The following is a 17878-nucleotide window of genomic DNA, read 5'->3' as shown; positions in this document are numbered from 1 at the left end:
ACGCTGTCGTTCTACTGGCGTCTTTATAGGAGTCGCCCGCGTCATCAATTACTCTTTGACGATTGATTAGACCGAACTTGCAATTAGTCTGGTTTGTTTTAAATAACGACCCTTCCTTTGCTGCTTAGCTGACCCTGCATTATATTAATTAGCTAATAGATCTCTCCGTATATAAAGTACATCTATCATTTGACAAATGAAGTTACATTATCCTCCCAGCCCCTGCAAATGCCCTGTAACCCCTTTCTGCCTCATCCAAAACAGGCACATGCATTTTATTTGAATGGACATTTCATTTTTTATTTGAATAGTAGCTTTGGGTGGGTGGGGGGGGGGGGGGTTGTCAGTCCTTGTTGTGGAAACACAAGATATGATGAGTTTTGTGGCAGCTGACCTTTTTCAGTTCTAGATGGCGCTGTTCCACAGTGAAACCTGTCGTTCTCGCTGCATCAAGAACAGAACAACCCGTTCATGTTCTTTCATTTCCTTTTGTCCCTTGTCTCTTAACCCAAGCAAGGCTCTCCAAGCATCATGACCACGATTTATGACATTTTTCCCATACTGCACTGCTGTAGCCATATTCCAGCTCTCTCTATCTCTCTCTCTCTCTCTCTCTCTCTCTCTCTCTCACACACACACACACACACACAAAGACACACACCAGCGTTTTTTTAGCTGACAGTTCAATACAAGTACCCATGCTTTCGTAACCCTATTTCATTCCCGATTTCACGCGGCGCCTCACAGAATGACTCACTATTCACTGCGGAGTCATTAGGAGGAGCTGTCAGGCTTTCCTGAAGTTAACAAACGTGTCTCTGAATTAAACCTGTGAATTAATTTGGCTCCCCTTTGAAGAAGAACATGGCCTTCTTAATGTGACCCATATGCTGAGATGATTTTGCAGGATTTACAAGATGCCAGGCACCGGTTGGTGGTTTATTCTGCACCTACAGTGAGACCATTCCGGGCATCAGCCAGAAGGTTGAAAATCATGTAGCAACTGCATCTTCAGTGATCTAATATGTGCGGTTTCAAAGATACCTGACTATGCAAAAACTGAAGAATTCACACTAATGCAGCTCATGCAGTCATCTAAATGGTGTGTGATTCTCCCTAATGCGGCATAAGTGTCTTCCAGCTTCATGAAATGGAGTGAGTCGCACCGGCTGTTTCTCTCAGACTTTAATTAACTGACAGCATCCCTCTCTATCTCCCTTAACCTTTCAAACTGCCGAGATATGATACACGGGACCCAGGAAACAGAACATAAATTATGGGAAAGTCTGTTTAGCATGATATTAAAGTTCCCATGTGACTTAGCTGCACTGTGCACACAGGAAACAACATCCACCCTGACATGCGCCTTTCAGTACAGCTATTGCCTCCCACACCCAGTGAGGGGCTTATCCAAGCAAGACTGGGACAGTGCCGAGTTGCTATGGAAATTTGTAGAACTGGACGACTGATCAAAAAATATGTTCCGGTGCCTCCAAGACAATCAGCACCTTCCCACAAGAGACATGATGCTTGTTTATAGATTTTGTTCCACTGTCGTGCAACAGAAGTTGCACAACAGTGACATTCTTCCCACACCGTGCATCCTTCCAGCTTTACGCACAGAGCCAGGGTGCAGCAGGCAGGCATCACCAGTGTATTTATCATGATGTTTGTAGATTTGCTTCTGCATACAGCGACCGAGACAGGCAAATGTGTGCCTAAGCCAGAGGGAAGAACGCCTTGTTACGGAGAGCATCCGACTCGACCCACCGATCCATGCACCTCTGCTTTTCTTCATGAGGGTCATGCTAAAAATAATTCTATTTACCATAAAAGATTGTTTGCGAAGTATTCATTTTAAGCTGTTTACTGGTGGTAGTTGATTTTTTGAATGTGATGCATCAACAGATATATTTACAAAAAAAAAAAGTAAAGAATACTCCTCCCAGATTTCTTGGTCTCTTAACCCCTTTTCCTCCCATTGACTTCCCAATCTCTTCACCACTCTTCCTCCCCCTTGACATCCTGATATCTTCACCACACCCAGCCTCATCCTCATTTCTTTCTTCTTGACTTCCTGGGGGATATTCTACAAAGGGGAATTTCCCACTAAGCTGGATTACTTAAGCCCAATGTGGGAACAGTCCAACAGGAGCAGAGGGAAGGGAATGCTTTTCTTCTTGACTTCCTGGGGGGTATTCTACAAAGGGGAATTTCCCACTAAGCTGGATAACTTAAGCCCAATGTGGGAACTGTCCAATAGGAGCAGAGGCAAGTGACCTGCCTATTGGACAAATCATACATTTTGATTAAGTTATCTGGCTAATGGAGAAATCCTGTTTTGTGGAGCATCCCCCTGGTTTCTTCACCTTTCTTGATAATCTCATGTCGTCTTCACATCGGAACTGAATTTCTGTCCTGGAGACCTCACCCAGCCAACCTGCTTGCCTCTTCATAAACCTCGTTGATTCTTCATCTCACATGTGTGGTGACCATTGGCTTCTTCTTATCGCTCAGTGCAAAGACACTCAGTGATGTTTTCTCCTCTGTGGCTCGACCTCTGCCCTCGGAAGCCAGCCGGTCATCTCCTTAATGTTGGCTTGTACTTTAATGCTTAATGCACTGCTCCCATCTGAACTGTACTCATTTACTTCCTACTTTGATTGTACCTTTAACCTCCTCCTCCATACAGCTAGGATGCATCATGCCTGCTAACACACTAATGCATTACATGATTAATGAGGAAATTACTAATACCGTGGCTCTCCTGGGCACCTCTGTTCACACGCATTGTGTTTTGCCTTAACGCCTGTGGACACGGGCCTCTGATAAATGAATTCTTGTAAATGCAAACCATAAACAGGTAACGGGAAATGCAAATGAGCATACGCGGTTTTTAGTAAACATGTCCACTGCACAGCTAAGCAATCGATTAACATAATAATTAGGGATCATTTTTATGGCAGGGGGAAATGCGTTTGATGTACATGCTATAACCGCAGGGGAATCAGCTTATGCAATTCAACACGAAGACAGGAACACATCGGATCACGTCCGGAGAGTATCTGTGGGGTCCAGCTGCGTAGATGAGGAGTGGAACTTTAGAGCTGAAGGACTAAGCGGAGCAACGAGAAGCAGCCCCGGGGCTGCTTGGGCTCAGCCAGCCGAAGAGGGCTGGCCGTCAAATTGCCCGTAAACAAGTAAATAGATCGACCCATCTCCCCGCTGGAGCGAATAACCAAGCGGTACGCCTGACAGATGCAGCCCCGGCTGCTGCTCCCGCTGTCCGAGCTTTCAGCGCTGACTTTGTGCTGCTTCGGGCTGCGTGGTGGTGCGGATCACGGACAGAAACACGATAGCTGATTCCTCACGTTTCTGCGAGTGAGTCGGCGTCCACAGGGGCTTGGGGGCGGGGGGCGGGCTTAGCATCGGCTGGTCATTAGGCCAGGCCCTGTCAGTCGTAGCAGTTTGTCTCAAACAGCTGGGCTAGAGTCTGTTTGAGGTCCAGTATGGCTTCCGAGGAAGAAGTGGGCTCACAGCAGACTTGGGGTGTGGGAGGGGTGGGGCTGGGCTCCTGCTCAACATGGAAAAGTCAGTTCAGCTAATCCACAGTGAAGCTGTCAGGGCCAGTGAGTGTGTGTGTGTGTGTGTGTGGTTCTATACTGTCTGTGCGAGTGTTATGCATTAATTCAGCTAAGTATATCAGATTCAGCCTCTTGAAGCTGTACTATGGCAACATTCAAGCTATGAGTCCATCACCGTAACCCTGTAACCTAAGCCTAAAAGTCTGTGTCCTGCACTCAATTAATAATAAAGTAATTAAGTCTAAAAAGAACAGATTGTAAACTGTTAATTGGAACGATTAATCCAAGTAGGTGTGTTAGCTGGGAGCAGTAATTTCACTACCCAACCCCCGGACTACAGTCATCCATTTTATTAAGGCCTACCTTTGGATGAAAAGGGAGTTATAATGGGAACTCCAAAGGTGTGCGGATACCCAGCGAGTAAAGTAGGGACAGGTTATGGTGCAGCAGGACCCCTGCCATGATCCCCCAGTGCACTGGCCCTCCTGCCTCAATGCGTGACCCCAGTGGCAGCACAGGGAAAACTCATTAACTCTCCTGCTGGTTTCCCTGACAAACCAGCCACTTCCGAGGCTGATAAGCTCACAGTGTGCGGGATTATGTCGGCGAACGGAACCAGAAATACATTCATTAATTGAATAATCCGATCAATAACGACGGCATTGGAAAGCAGGGGGCGCCATTATCTTGATGTTCTGCCAAATGGGATTTAAGGCATGGAAACACTGATAAAGCATCGATTTTTGCTTCGCTCCGGTCCTGTCTCAGTTCATTCCCTCTCTCTCTCCTTCTCCCTCTCCTTCCCTTTCTCCCCTCCCCCCAGCCTCCCCATTCAATCATAAACGTTCCGTATTTCTCCCAGGTAGTACGCTGCCTAGTCATGTGCTTTCTGCGTATTGTTTGGCACCCGCCCTACTGTAGAGACTCATTTTTCATCTATCCCACTGTACCAGGATTCATATCATTACCAGAATTCTCACAGGCTCCTTGGAGGTGATTGCTTCTCAACCAGGACTCATATTATTACCAGAATCCTCACAGGCTCCATGGAGGTGATTGCTTCTCAAGCAGGACTCATATCATTACCAGAATCCTCACAGGTTCCATGGAGGTGATTGCTTCTCAAGCAGGACTCATATCATTACCAGAATCCTCACAGGCTCCTTGGAGGTGATTGCTTCTCAACCAGGACTGGTTGAGAATTGCTTCTCAAGTGTATCAAAACACGAAATGGAGATCTTCAGGCCTCCAACACCTGCCAGGTGATAGTCTTGCCCCATCCTGGGGGGGGGGGTTCCTCCAAGCTCCAGGGGGGTGAACAGGGTCACAACCTATAGATTTCATGCGCAGCCTTGTAGGGCCTCCTTCAAAAGTGCAAGTCTGACGTGATAGAAAATACATGGTGGCTCCGAAGGCAATGATGCATGCAGAACTGCACAAGTGTGGCACCTGCACGTTCTTGGACGCGTTTCTGACATCCATGACCAACCATGAGCGTCTCATTTCCGCGTGCGCACACATGTGGCACCCGGGTCCATAAGCAGGACAGAAAGCACTAGTGATTAACAGGAGCCTTATTCTTTTCTCGTGATTGCTGTTGTCTTCTATTTTCAGATTTTCAGTCTGTAAGATTCATCTTGTGACTGCGATTGTGAGCTTGCGAAGAACAGATGTTCCACTGAACTCCGCCTGGGTCAGGCTGTTCTGGAACAAGTGGATGGTGACAGCAAGTTCTTTGTGAAACAATACAGTCTGTCAGCAGGAAAAAAAAATCAGATTTTTAGTACTGATTATTAGCAGACAAAGTTATTAAGATGTGAAATGATCGAGTAAACAGTGAGACTGAGAACACAAATGTTTAAGTGCACTGTGGCATACACAAATATTTCTGTTTATGCCTCATTTGTATTACGATTCATACCCTCATATATGCAAATTAATTTGCACATTTTTCTCTGTTCATCGCATAGACATTTCTGAATTTTGAACTGATAATGTATCTGTAAATGTTCTCCAGTGAGACTCAATACCCTCACAGGACAAGCTCAGATGACCTTTGACCCATTACTTCATGTGCATGCTTACTGGTGAGTACACTACAAGTTTAGCTCTGCATGTATTTAAATCCTGACATATAATCTGATATCGAGGGCCGAAATGTGTCTTTTGGTGGTATTCAGAAAGGTGAGATTGTGGTGACCAGCATCACACCTGCTGAACTGGCATCCCAGATGACCTTCAGTGTCCCCTTCAGTAGCATTCTCATTGGCCATTATCTAGTGACATGATAACATAGCCACATCATTCAAGACGTTACTCGGCATCGGCAGTGGTGGTGTGTGGGGGGGGGGGGCAGAGATGTACGGATCATTAAGCGTCATTCCCATGTCACGTCGATAAATTACTTACTTTTTCAACAGTAAAATTCAATATTCTGCAGTGTAGCTGCGCACACCTACCCATTGTCATGCTTCATACATTAACTGTGTTTGATTTTTTCAGAAGCTCAGAATGTATTATTTACGTTCTACACAATCAAGTATCAGATAAACCTGTAAGTGACGTGAATATATAAAGCTGTGTCACTGTTAACTATCCAGGTACCTCCTGGCTGAAAAATCCCCATGTTTCTCATCAAGTGGGAACCTCAGGCCTACGCATGCGGAGTGGGAAATGCAGGCAAGGAGCACTTTGCTCCGTAAGCTATATTATATCTTCATGCTTTGACGTGGGGTCATATTCATTGTACGACGCGGTGAATTTAAAGCGTTTCATGCCCATCCCTCAGGATTGCAGGGTTTTCCTGAAAGGTGGCAGTCTACGCTTTGCTCAGATCACTAGGGCGTCTATGATCAGGATGATTAAAAGAATACAAATGCTTGTTTCACAGATGCCTGTGACTCAAAAAGAAATGAATTTATAATTAACTTAACTTTAGTGTTTCTTTTCAATGGAATATCATCACTTTAGGAAAGTGACTAATTTAAATATTTCTCTATTTGTCGAATTTCTCCCTAAAAATGGCCTTTTATGCGTAGCACGACAATGCAGGGCCTGCATGTCCTTGCATATACCTCACAATGCCCTCATCTCTAGGGCACGAGTTAGATGCTATTATGCCATTAGAGTTTTATTAGGAACCATCTGCTACGCCAAGTTGGGCACGAAGGAAGCGGCAGGCTGCACTGGCCAGCAAAGTGAAGTGCTTTATTAATGCCTAACGGAGAAGTGAGGGGGGTGCATGTAGGGGTGAGCGAGCATGAGTCCCGAACTGGGCTACTTCCTGCTGGAGGCTTTTCCCAACTATCCAGGAAGATGACGACATCAAGGTGCGATGGATGGTAGGCTGTTGACAGGTAGGGGGTTTCTGATTCAATATGAACTCTGCAGGGTGCAGATGTGGAGAGAAGGACACAACAAAGGAATGTAATTCAACAAATTCGTCGAAACAGTCAAACTAAACAAATTAGCCAAGCAAATGTAACTAAATTAACTAGCCAAACAGGCTACTCAAACTACACAGGCGTAGTATAAGTGGAGCTTAGTGCTTGGTCCAGGACAGAGATCAAGATTAGGTTCTGCTTCGTTCATGGAATGCAGGTTACTCACTATACAACATTCCACTAGAAATTTCCACCAAGGTTTTCAGGTTCTCCAAAGTGGGGTTCATTGTCGAGTCCATTCATCTTCTTGTTGGTTGTTCCTTCTTTTTTTATATTCAGCTTTTCCGAGAATGATGGTGTTTTCCAGTGAACTGGGTCTGTTCATTTCTGCCCAAATTCTCAGAATTGTGCTTGAAGTAACAGTATAAGTTCAGGCTTGGTTTGACCAAGAGGTCACTTGTTTGTTTTTCATGTGATCTTTGAACGGCTTCTCTTAATGTTCAAAGGCAAATCTGCCTGTCCAGCTTTCACACCCATAAAGAGACATGAAACGCTGCATTCTGACCAGTTAAGGTCTGATGTTTCAGTACTTTTGAAGATATTTTTGAAGTTATGGTTCTGTCAAGTACAAGTACGTAGCATGTTTCTGTACAGCTGGACACTTTACTGTTGATTGTTCCAAGGAGGCAAAAGCTGTCTATAACATTTTAACCTTGTTCTTCTGCAGATTTACTCATATCTTTCTACTCTGTCATACACTTGTACCCTACATGTATCGTTAGATCTGTATATTCCCCTATAAATGAGTGGTGTCATTAGCTTATTGTTGGATGCTGGTCGTTCTTCCATCGACCTTGAGTCCACAGTTGCCTTCGCCGATTGCAGATTTTTTCAACAAATGCTTTGCAAACTAGTTGAATAGTATATATCCTGGTCTAGCTCTCTTACCTCTTAAAATCTAGTACCACTCCATTTCTGCAGTCTTCACTATGTCGGCAATATTCAGAAGTTCACCCTGGGGATAAATAAGGGTTTGGGGTACGGCACAGGTGCAGAAGCACTTAAAAACAAGGACAAACAGCATAGACGTCGCAAAAGTAGTTTGCTGAGACATTTGTGGACCAGTGCAAAGTGCGAAGCGGTGCTGCAAAGATTCTGTGAATATTGTTGAAAACCAGGCACTGTGTCCCAAAGGAAAAAGGCTTAAGCAGGTCACATAAAAGACAGCGATGAAATCACTGAAACCACGATTAGTCCTGATGAATAGCAAATCCTCCAGAAGGATTCCAGTGTCTCTTTTGGCACCCTCTAGTGGACACTATGGGTGCGGCACTAAGCGGTGACACACTGTGGCTTTGTGTCCAATGTAGAGATTCTTGCGTGAGGACAATAAAATACCCCACTATATCATTTCCCTAAGAACATTCCACAGTTTGACATTGTCTGCTTAGTCAAAAACTTTGTTGTAATCATTAATGCTGATATTGGCCGACTTCTGGTATTATCATTTGACTTTTTTGATTATCCATCATACGTTGACAATGTCTCCTATTGTTGCCTGGCCTTTCCTGAATCCAGCTTGCGGATCAGGCAATTTCCTTTCTATGCAGGGTCCTAATCTGCACTGAATGATCTTTAACATAATCAGACTGGAGTGTAATATTGGGAAAATGTACCATATGTTCACACTCTGTCATGTCTCCCTTCTTTGCTATTGGAAAATAAAAGAATCTCTTTTAATCTGTAGTCCATTGAATTGTTTTTCATAATTGTTGGCATACTTTGATGCAAACATTTCTATTACATTTCATATTACTATTGGGATGGCATCTATCCTTGTTACTTTCCTGTTTGGTAGTGATCTCACAGCTAATATGACATCCTCTCCCATTACAGAAGGTGTATAGCTTTATTAAATATATATTGCCTCTCGTTGTCTTATCTGCAGAGGTCTTCTCTTTAATCCATATCTACTTGATCTTTGTTATTATTTTTTATTATTTGCCCATTGATGTCCTTCAGCACACCAGCTCAAGGCTGGAACATCTCACAAATCTTCTGAAAAGCGACCCTTCTTTGTTGATTCATCCTTCGATGACTTTGCAGCTGTTGTTCTAAAATTGCTTCATTTTCTTTGCTGGAATTCATGATTTGGTACGTGCAAGATCTTTGTCTTTCCCGATTTTGGATTCCTTTCTTCTTTTTGCACTTTCATGTACTGTCTGTCTTCTGGCAGACACTTTATGTAGCTTGTTTGTTTGACCAAACGTCTTCCCAGATTCTTCTTGGATGAGGTCTTTGAATTCCCTCCCAGGTTCCTCCGGGACTCTACCAAGTAGGTCCAGCATCTCCAGTCAGTTCCTGACTTTTTCCTAGGAGACAATGGGTATTTTCTCCAGGTCATTTCAGATGGCCTCGTTTCTTTTCAGCCTCACTTGGAGCTCCCACATAAGCATGACCGTGATTGCTTCCGCCATCTGCTCCAGGCCACGTCTTTGCTATATGAATGAGCTATTCAATTGTTTTGGCGCTGACAATATTGTCTAATTTATTTGATGAGGCTTCGGTTGCTTGAAGAATGTATTGGCAGTGAAGAAGTCACTGGAATCGTAGAAGCTGATTGTTTGCTCTCAAAATTTGTTTCTGTTTCCAAGTCCAAACTGACCAACTGCTTTTCCTACCTTCTCATTTCCAATTCTGGCAGTCCATTCTCTAGTCACCAGAGATAAATCTTGTTTGTATGTTTCAGCGTGCATCTTCTCAGTTTGCTGGGGTGTTATAGCTTTATAACCGCCATGTATAAATCGGTGTCAACAAAAAAAGCCCATAGTATGGAAATGTTGGATGGGCCACAGAATTATCTGATGGTGCTTTTCCACAACCACCGAGAACTGGGCCATACCTGAGCCGTACTGCGAACTGACGGATTTCCTTTGTGAATAATCTCAGCCGTGGCCAAACTGAATCCACGCTCACTAGCTTACCAGCAGGGCCAAAAGCCTCACCTCACTGAGCTGGGTGCATCATCACCATTTGACTGGTCGAAATGCAAGGAGATACCGGTGTTCTGCATCAATATGCATGGATTATTTGTAGGAAAAAGGGCATATTCTATCTATTATTCATTATTAGTAGTATCGCACATCATTCTGTATTGATGCATTCCCGATGACTCAGAACTTGAAGTTTTTCAACCAGCTACTTAAAAACGTATTACAGAACAGTTCAATAGAAGGGATTCATAATGCAAATATGCAAATTCATGCAAGTGAATGCTAATTCCACTAGCGTTTGATGCTAACATAAGACTGTGACTCTCACAGACTTGCTAGCGGAGATGGCTCACTAGCTATTTCTTTAGTTTTTGAAATATCTGGGTCGGGGTGGAGGGGGGACCAAAAAGTGCCTTTTTGAGAGGGACTCCAGAAACAACAAATTCACCCCCCACCTAAGACGTCCGCCACATCCAGCTTTGCTTTCTAAGAGTCACCCTCTCTTTTACAAATTGAGATTTGCTTTTCCAATATGGCAGCATCGGCAATTGGACATCCAGAAGGCCTTCACCCAACCGTGTCATATATGAGAGCCACACACCAAAGTACTGCTTGCCAAGGGGTCCCCTCACAGGGGATGGATACTCCATGCAGGCAACAAAGATCTTAACGTCTCTGATGCACACAACCTCCCTGCCCTATAACTGATCTTCTTTAAATAAGAAACATCAGATCTGTGTACTTTATAATATGGTAATATGTACATAAAATATAATATGTGCATAATATTTACATAACAAATAGACTTTCTTAACCTTGTGTCGCTGACATGATCCTTAAATGCTGGCCATCAAAGGCTGCTCAACTTTTAATTAACCATTAATTTGATACTTAATATCGTGGCTAAAAATGCCTATATTATTTTTTTCTCACCCTTTGTAGCTTGAAATTGTCACTTACATGTTCGTGATTGAAAAATCAGCTTCTTCGGATGTATTTCCCTAAAGCTTGTACACTTGGCCATTTCTCTTTGTCCGGTTGGTCGTAATCAGCACATACTCCTGTGCCTGCAAACACGCTTCTCCCTTCCGTGTAGCATGCGTGAGTACGCGGCTCCACGTGTTCAAACCTTTCCCTGAGAACCAGCCCCGGCTACGCTAATTTGTAAATTTAAAGCTTTGCTAACACTTACCCTTGATCGCTTTGCATTTTCACTAAGCTCTCGTGAATGCCTAATTTGCACTAATGGATTTGGATCCTCTGGGATCCAGGTGGTATATTGGAAGAATAATGTTTTCCCCGTCTGAACATTGTCTAGGAAGGGAGTTAATTACGGTTCGTGTGTGTGTCTCACGCGGGTGCCGTTAAGCTTAGCAGTTAGATCATTTATTCATCTCAAATCACGCAGTGTAGGTGAATAGTTCATTCCGAGGAGGCCATGCGGTTGCCCTGGAGCGGACCAGCATCCTGTCAAAGGCTGTCGATACCATCACTCAAACCATGCATTTCTATGGGTCCCCTGAGGGTTGGAATGGACCCCTCTTGGCAACAAACAGTAACTACACTAAACATTGAATGAATGGGAGATGCTTCTGCTAACCAGCCAGCTGGCTATGATCTCCTGACTCTGATCGCTAACAATTAATATAGTTTTCAGGAACATCTGACTGACATTTTGAGTGGGACCCCAGAGATAGCCTCTTTTATTGGGTCTAATGGTTTTCATAATGGGTTCTGGGTCAGCACGCCTTATATTGCATAAGCGGTTACTTAAAATGGAGGGGTATGTGTATGGAGTTTACCAGAACAGTATATGGTAGTTGTGGCATCTCTACAGATTAGACCTCTGTCCCATGCAGAACAAGCTTCTCAGTGCCAAGTTAATGAACTGTGACGATTCTCTTTAATGCCGACGCCTTGTCGGGCTTCTGATATACGTAGCAAAGGCGTTGGAAAAAGCTTGCTTGTGGCTGCAGTACTTCTGGGAAAAGGCAGTAGAACAAGGACTAAGGCGATGAGGAGGAGAGTAAAGTCAAGCATCTGAATGTAGGAGCATTGAGAACAACCAGCGTAGAAGGTTCCAAACATGCCAAATGTATAAATAAGGATTTCAGTGTGGTCAGGAAATGACAGTGCAGAACCTCTCAAATTACTTTGTAATAATAATAATAATAATAATAACAATAATAAATCCTTCTGAAGATGTCCTTCACCACACGATTCTCCTGAAACACACACATCCATGGAGGACCTGCTAATGGTGGTGTTTACCGCCACTCAAAGCACATTTGTGCAGGGCCCCTGAGGTCCGGGGATCCCTGTTGGCCACAAACAGTTACTACACAGGGAGGGGACGGGGGTGGTCTCAGAAACAGCAAACCCCTGGAACCTCGCCTGACGTGAGCACCGGGGTCACTGAGGAGATAATTAGGTGGCGGGTCTATTTCATAGAGGTGATGCCAATATGAACATCAGCCTGATGTAGGTAACTTAATGAACATTTTAAAAGTTTAGGGTTTTGGAGACAAGATCAAATAGCTAATAACCATTAGTCTGTCACCGGGCAATGCTAGATGTGTCTAGCATCCTGGATTACCACGGCAACTAAAATAAATAGGGTATCTATATGCTTACCGTGATCTTCAATGGTTCCAATACATGGGCGGGAATTGCACTCCCCCCGCCCCCCCAACAAGGCTGGATGGCTCATGGATATATGTTGCCGAGAAGGTCGCAATGACAGACGTTACGTGGCTTCGTTTTTGCTTATAGAAAAGGAAGATTTCTTACAATATTTAAACCCCTGTAGGTGTCACCCTATTCCATGCTTTTTTGTGAAGTGCTTTTAAGAAAACCAACCTTCTGTGACAGTTTTCTTTCGTTTTCTTTCCTTACGATGCCCAAGTGAACAAACATGAATATGATACACTGTTCGTCTCGTAGAGCTGAACCTTTACTGTTCATGTCAAGTGCCCATCTGAAGATTCGTGGAGCTGGTATCACGTTATCCTGAACACCATCTTCCTCACCTCAGTCTTCCTGCCGAAACAGAACAGGACGACATCACACATAAAATGACCACAGACATGAAAAACGTCACCGCTATTTCCGGTGTCGTGGAAAAAGGAATGAAGCAGAGGTTACTTGATTGCAAATGACATGAGGTGTATAGCATACCCTTCAAATTGCTCTCTAAAACATTTCTGCTGCTCAAATCCCAGTGAATATGGAATGCAAGTGAATTCTGCTCATCCCAAGTCATCATGAGTCAGAACCGTGACAAGTTTGCAATAGTTTGTCAAGCTGATGCAGTGTTGGTCACTTGTAACACTCCATGAACTCAGTTATCTAGGACGAACATCTGATGCAAGTCGCTCATTCTGCTAATAGTCAAACACCTTAACCTGTCTTAGATGTACAGTAACTGTTTCTACCAATAGCCGTTCAGGTACAAGACCATGATGCAGTGCAACAGAACGTCTGTGAGTCTGGTCTGAAAACGCTGCTTTTGTCCGATTGTTTTTGCGCCAGTTGTCACTCTTTACATTCTCCTACTTACGGACAAAGAGGTTTTCTTGGCATAAATTCTAGCAGGATGTGATCGCTGGAGGACCTGAGCTGAGGGCTCACAAGCTGACAAAAATCCTAGCATAATATAAACCTTCACTTTGTCTTGCCCAGGATGGATCTTCAGAGGCTGAATTCTGGTTCCTATATTCAACTGTTCTTACCTTCAGTTCTCTTAAAAAAAAAAAAAAACGACCAAATCGCAGTTCTGAGTAGAAAGGATCAGCCATTCTTGGAGCATGAGGACTACATGATACACTCTGGCACAGATTCCTCTCCAGATTCCTGTATTTCTCCATGTCTGGTTGCTATGGGGACGTGCCGGCTGTTGTGCTTTGATCCACCTCAGGCTGATTCTCTGCAGGGTCTTGCACAGGTTTGTCGCCGTGTTCAAATGGGCCACTATCAGTCGCTGTACCCGTGGTCCCGTCTGCTCCAAATTCAATCAGTGCTTAACGGCAGCAGTCAGAACAAGAAAGTGCACCCCCCTCCTTCATCTCAGCCCCCCTCCCTTTATCATACAAAATCTGGTTATTGATGATCTCTATACAGGCCTGCAGGCAGAAAAAAAACAACCCCTACGATTATGCAGCCAATTACGTGGAGGCTGGGATGTCACGTTCCGTGTTGCAGTGATGTGTAATTCATGGGGTGGTGCATGGGGGGGGGGGCACCCATTGTTATGTGCTGGGGGCCATGGCCGAAAAGCAACTTCAGAACTTCAAAAACAGGGAAAGGATAACCAGCAGGTGCTGGATGTGCATATACAGTACGAAGCCTTTTCTTGCAATGGGCGCCTTGATACGACGGAACCATAAGAACACAATGGAGATAGTGAATCATTCACAACTAACTGTGTGCTTACTGGCAGTTACTCCTAGTTGGCAAACTGCAAAATTTTACAAGATAATGACTTGTGACCAAAGGGTTGCCAGTTTCCAGATGGGGACAACTGATGTACTCGAAGGTGCTTAAGTGGAATAGCTTCACTAATATCTGTTTCGACAAATAAAAATAAACGGTTAAAGGCCTTTTCTAAGAAACAAACATGCATAATTAAACAGCATGAATAATGACGAAGAGACGAACAGCCTAACCTTTTTTGAGGTTGCCAGAGTCATCTGATTTGGTGCCAAACGCATCAAGCTTCTCTTTAGCACCTGTTCTCCCTCGGCTGCTTTCATCTCCTGGAGCAGACCCTCTCGGGGCCATTTCTGGGGCCCGATTCTTGGTCCTGAGTCAGCATGGCCCCCACCGAATGCCACGGCTCACCGGGGTCACCGGCGCCGCGGCCCACAGATCCTGTCAAGAAATACTTCATCTGATAGTGCAATAAATACGCAACGTTAAGGATCCGAGATTTTCAGAAACACAAGACAATGAAGCCGCTGAGGTGGACTAGATGGGCCGAGGAGAACAAACAAAACAAGCTTGTAACATCCTTCGGGTTTAATTAATAATTTGCGTAAGTGATCCTCTGGGTTTCTGTGTGGAAAAACTTGTGGGAATAATCCTCTGGGTTTTGTGTGAATACTTTGGGACTCCCGAAACATGAGAGAGCGATTTCCTCCAAGTCCCAGAGAGACTACGATAGTAGGTTTCATTACAAATTGACCAGAGAACAGGCTCTTAAGTCACTTGCGTATGTGAAAGCAGTTACTGCTTGCTGTTCAAAGAGGCCACGCTCAGCCTTTGTGTCTCGTGCCATGTTTTCTTTTCCAAACAAGAACAAAATGAAAAGAAAATAAATAGGAGTGAATTCTGAACGCCAAAGTTTTTTGGGGGAGTTTGGAAACCCCCCTTTTGTCTGTCATTGGCTGACAGCCTCAAAGTGAAGCCTTCTCAGCTAGTTCCACCCCAGGCCTCCGGTGTCATGGGACTGGGGTGCCAGGAATCACACACGTACACGCTCTGCTCCTGTTGCCCGTGGCCTGACTGTCACTCTGCCTGTCAGTCTTCCGATATGCTGTCATTCCCTTCAGATGTTCCTAGTCTCATTGAAAAATAGAGCAAAATCAAGAAACGGAGACAGACAACTTTAGAATTTAGCTCTAACTGTTAGTACTGTTAGCACAATACAGACGACAGTGTCCCATTGGGAGACGCCACTCAGGAAGCCATCGTCACGACGCCAGGAGGCTTCCTGATGGGGCCATCCCGTCTTCCTGTATGTGGAACATGCTCTTCCAGGCAATCCCAGCTTTGTGTGTCCTTCCTTTGCCCACATTTGTCCCACCATGTATCGGCAGCGTCATTAGTCGACCATTTGCGGCACATCGCATGTTTGATATTGACCCAGCCTCGGCTCTTCCCCCCCTTCGCAGCCCCCGCTCTGACGGAAGAGCTTCGCAATCCCACAACCCCCCTGGAACTGGCACTGAAGCATCTGTCTTAGAGTTGTTCTGCTGTACTCTAGTCTACTCATTGGCCTGTCGAGATGTTCCTCATCGCAGCCAAGGACTTTCCTGTGGGGAGACTCTCATGAATCTGTGTGCACAGTGCTCGTTTTGTGTTTTTAAAACGCTTCCCAGCCCGACTCCCTCGGCAGACACCTGACGCCTGACGCATCGGCTCACCTGACACGCGATCTCTCCCCTTTTCGGTTTGGAATCGGTTACGATGCAGCGCTCCTGCATGCAATATGCTCGCTTCTCCCTGTTGGATGGGAGCGACTCGTTTTGGAACGCGCCGATTCCGAGGAGCTTTCAGACTGACGGAGCAGCAGATGGAACGCCGCGTTACTCCGTGTGGGAGTGTGTGCGACTGCCTCCCAAGGTCAGCCTGAGCTTGCAAAACACTCGCGCACACATTAGCTATTCCCATGACGCCCTAATCGCTTAATAGAGCAGGAGGTTTGGACGTTTTATTTGTTTGCAAATGTGCAGCATATGATATTAAAGAACAAGAACAATAAAAATTACAGAGAAATGAGCAACTCCAAAGCTTTCAAAGGAAACTGTAAGTGTTTTAAAGGTTCCTAACTGAGTGATTTATTCCGCTCCCTTACCACTGGAGTACAGACAATAAAGCCAGCTCTGGAAAAATTCTCCAACGGACTGTTAAACTTGTTATCAATCAAAATTAAAGCGCCGTGGTGGAAAGCTGAGGCCACGGACTGTTCTGGAGTGTGGGAGAGAACTCACCCATCTGTTACTGTCATTTTAAGTGAAACTCAGTTTCGTCCCTGGGTGGCGTTGGGGTGGAGAGGTGCTGTGACTGGAGCAGAGGGTGTAACATTAGGGATTCTGAGGTGTCTGGTGATGGGGGGGGGCGTGTTTCACATCCTGTTGTATGTCTAGGGATGTTAAAAAGATGCCAGAATAATCCCAAGCCAAATGCTCTCAGACGGTATTTAAGTCAGATGGATCAGATAGTTTACATGCATACTAGGTCCACTTGTTTGACTGCCTCTGACAACCCGGTGAGACTCACTCTGAATGGAATGCGGGGGGGGGGGGGGGGGGGGAGGTCATAAGATTGCGACACAGAGATGGAAGGAATTACTTTATCTGCACGAGGGGGTGTGGGTCAGTGCGGTAGGACACTGTGTGATCCTGAAGGTCACACGTTCAAATCCCATGGTGGGCAGAGTGATGGGCCTATCTTGTAGGGCCTTTGCTTTCTCCAAGAACAGACTGATCCTGCGTTCTCAATTGTGTGCGACTCTGGATAAAAGCACAAACTATATGAATGCAACGTAAGATTTACAGAAAATAAATAAAAAAGGAAATAAGGGTCTTGAGAAGGAGTGTGGTGAGTGGCATCAGCATCTGGGTAGCTGAAGGTGAAAAGCAGGCTCAGGTTCTGTTTGATCAGTAATAAGACAGAAGTCGAATGAAAAGACTTAACACCTGACTTGAGTCATGGGAGTTCTACTTACACAAGCATGTTCTGAGGGTACAAAGAAACAACGATTGGTTCAGAGAGATAACCAATCAGACTGTAGATGAGGTCGGACCAATCAATCAATTGGACCGACCTCCTGTACAATCTGATTGGTTATCTCTCTGAACCAATCATTTTTCTTTCTGCCCTCAGAACATTTTTGTGCATGTAAAACTCCCCTGAGCCCTGACTTCACCCTACCCCTGGGTAATGATGTCCTGAAAACTGAGGTTTACATCATAGTATTTTATGGAATGTGCTGTTATTGCAGGCACATATAAAGAATAACAAGCCACTCAAGCATTTCAAACTTTCCAGCTATTAAAACAGACAGTTGTATTGAGAGCAGCACCAGTTGTTTCCAATGCATGCTGGGAAGGGATGGCTGATTAAATGGGGGCGCGCACCCGGCACGGCCATGTTGGATATGCTTAGTGATAAAAAATGGCCAGCTAGGCTGACTCAA

At 44.8% G+C, this 17878-nt stretch overlaps 1 long non-coding RNA gene across 1 annotated transcript; it reads right to left on the bottom strand.

The window, feature by feature from the left end:
* Positions 1–3427: 3427 nt before the first annotated feature.
* Positions 3428–16217, bottom strand: LOC125750685 (uncharacterized). Its single transcript, XR_007400396.1, has 6 exons — positions 16104–16217; positions 14625–14829; positions 12820–12999; positions 7916–7982; positions 5796–6968; positions 3428–5336 (listed from the first exon to the last, which is right to left on the bottom strand). It is a non-coding gene; the product is annotated as an uncharacterized LOC125750685 (long non-coding RNA).
* Between the last annotated feature and the right edge of the window lie 1661 nt (positions 16218–17878).

This window comes from Brienomyrus brachyistius, chromosome 10 (genome assembly GCF_023856365.1).
Source record: "Brienomyrus brachyistius isolate T26 chromosome 10, BBRACH_0.4, whole genome shotgun sequence".
Classification (NCBI taxonomy): domain Eukaryota; kingdom Metazoa; phylum Chordata; class Actinopteri; order Osteoglossiformes; family Mormyridae; genus Brienomyrus; species Brienomyrus brachyistius.
This window is presented reverse-complemented; position numbering and strand designations above follow the sequence as displayed.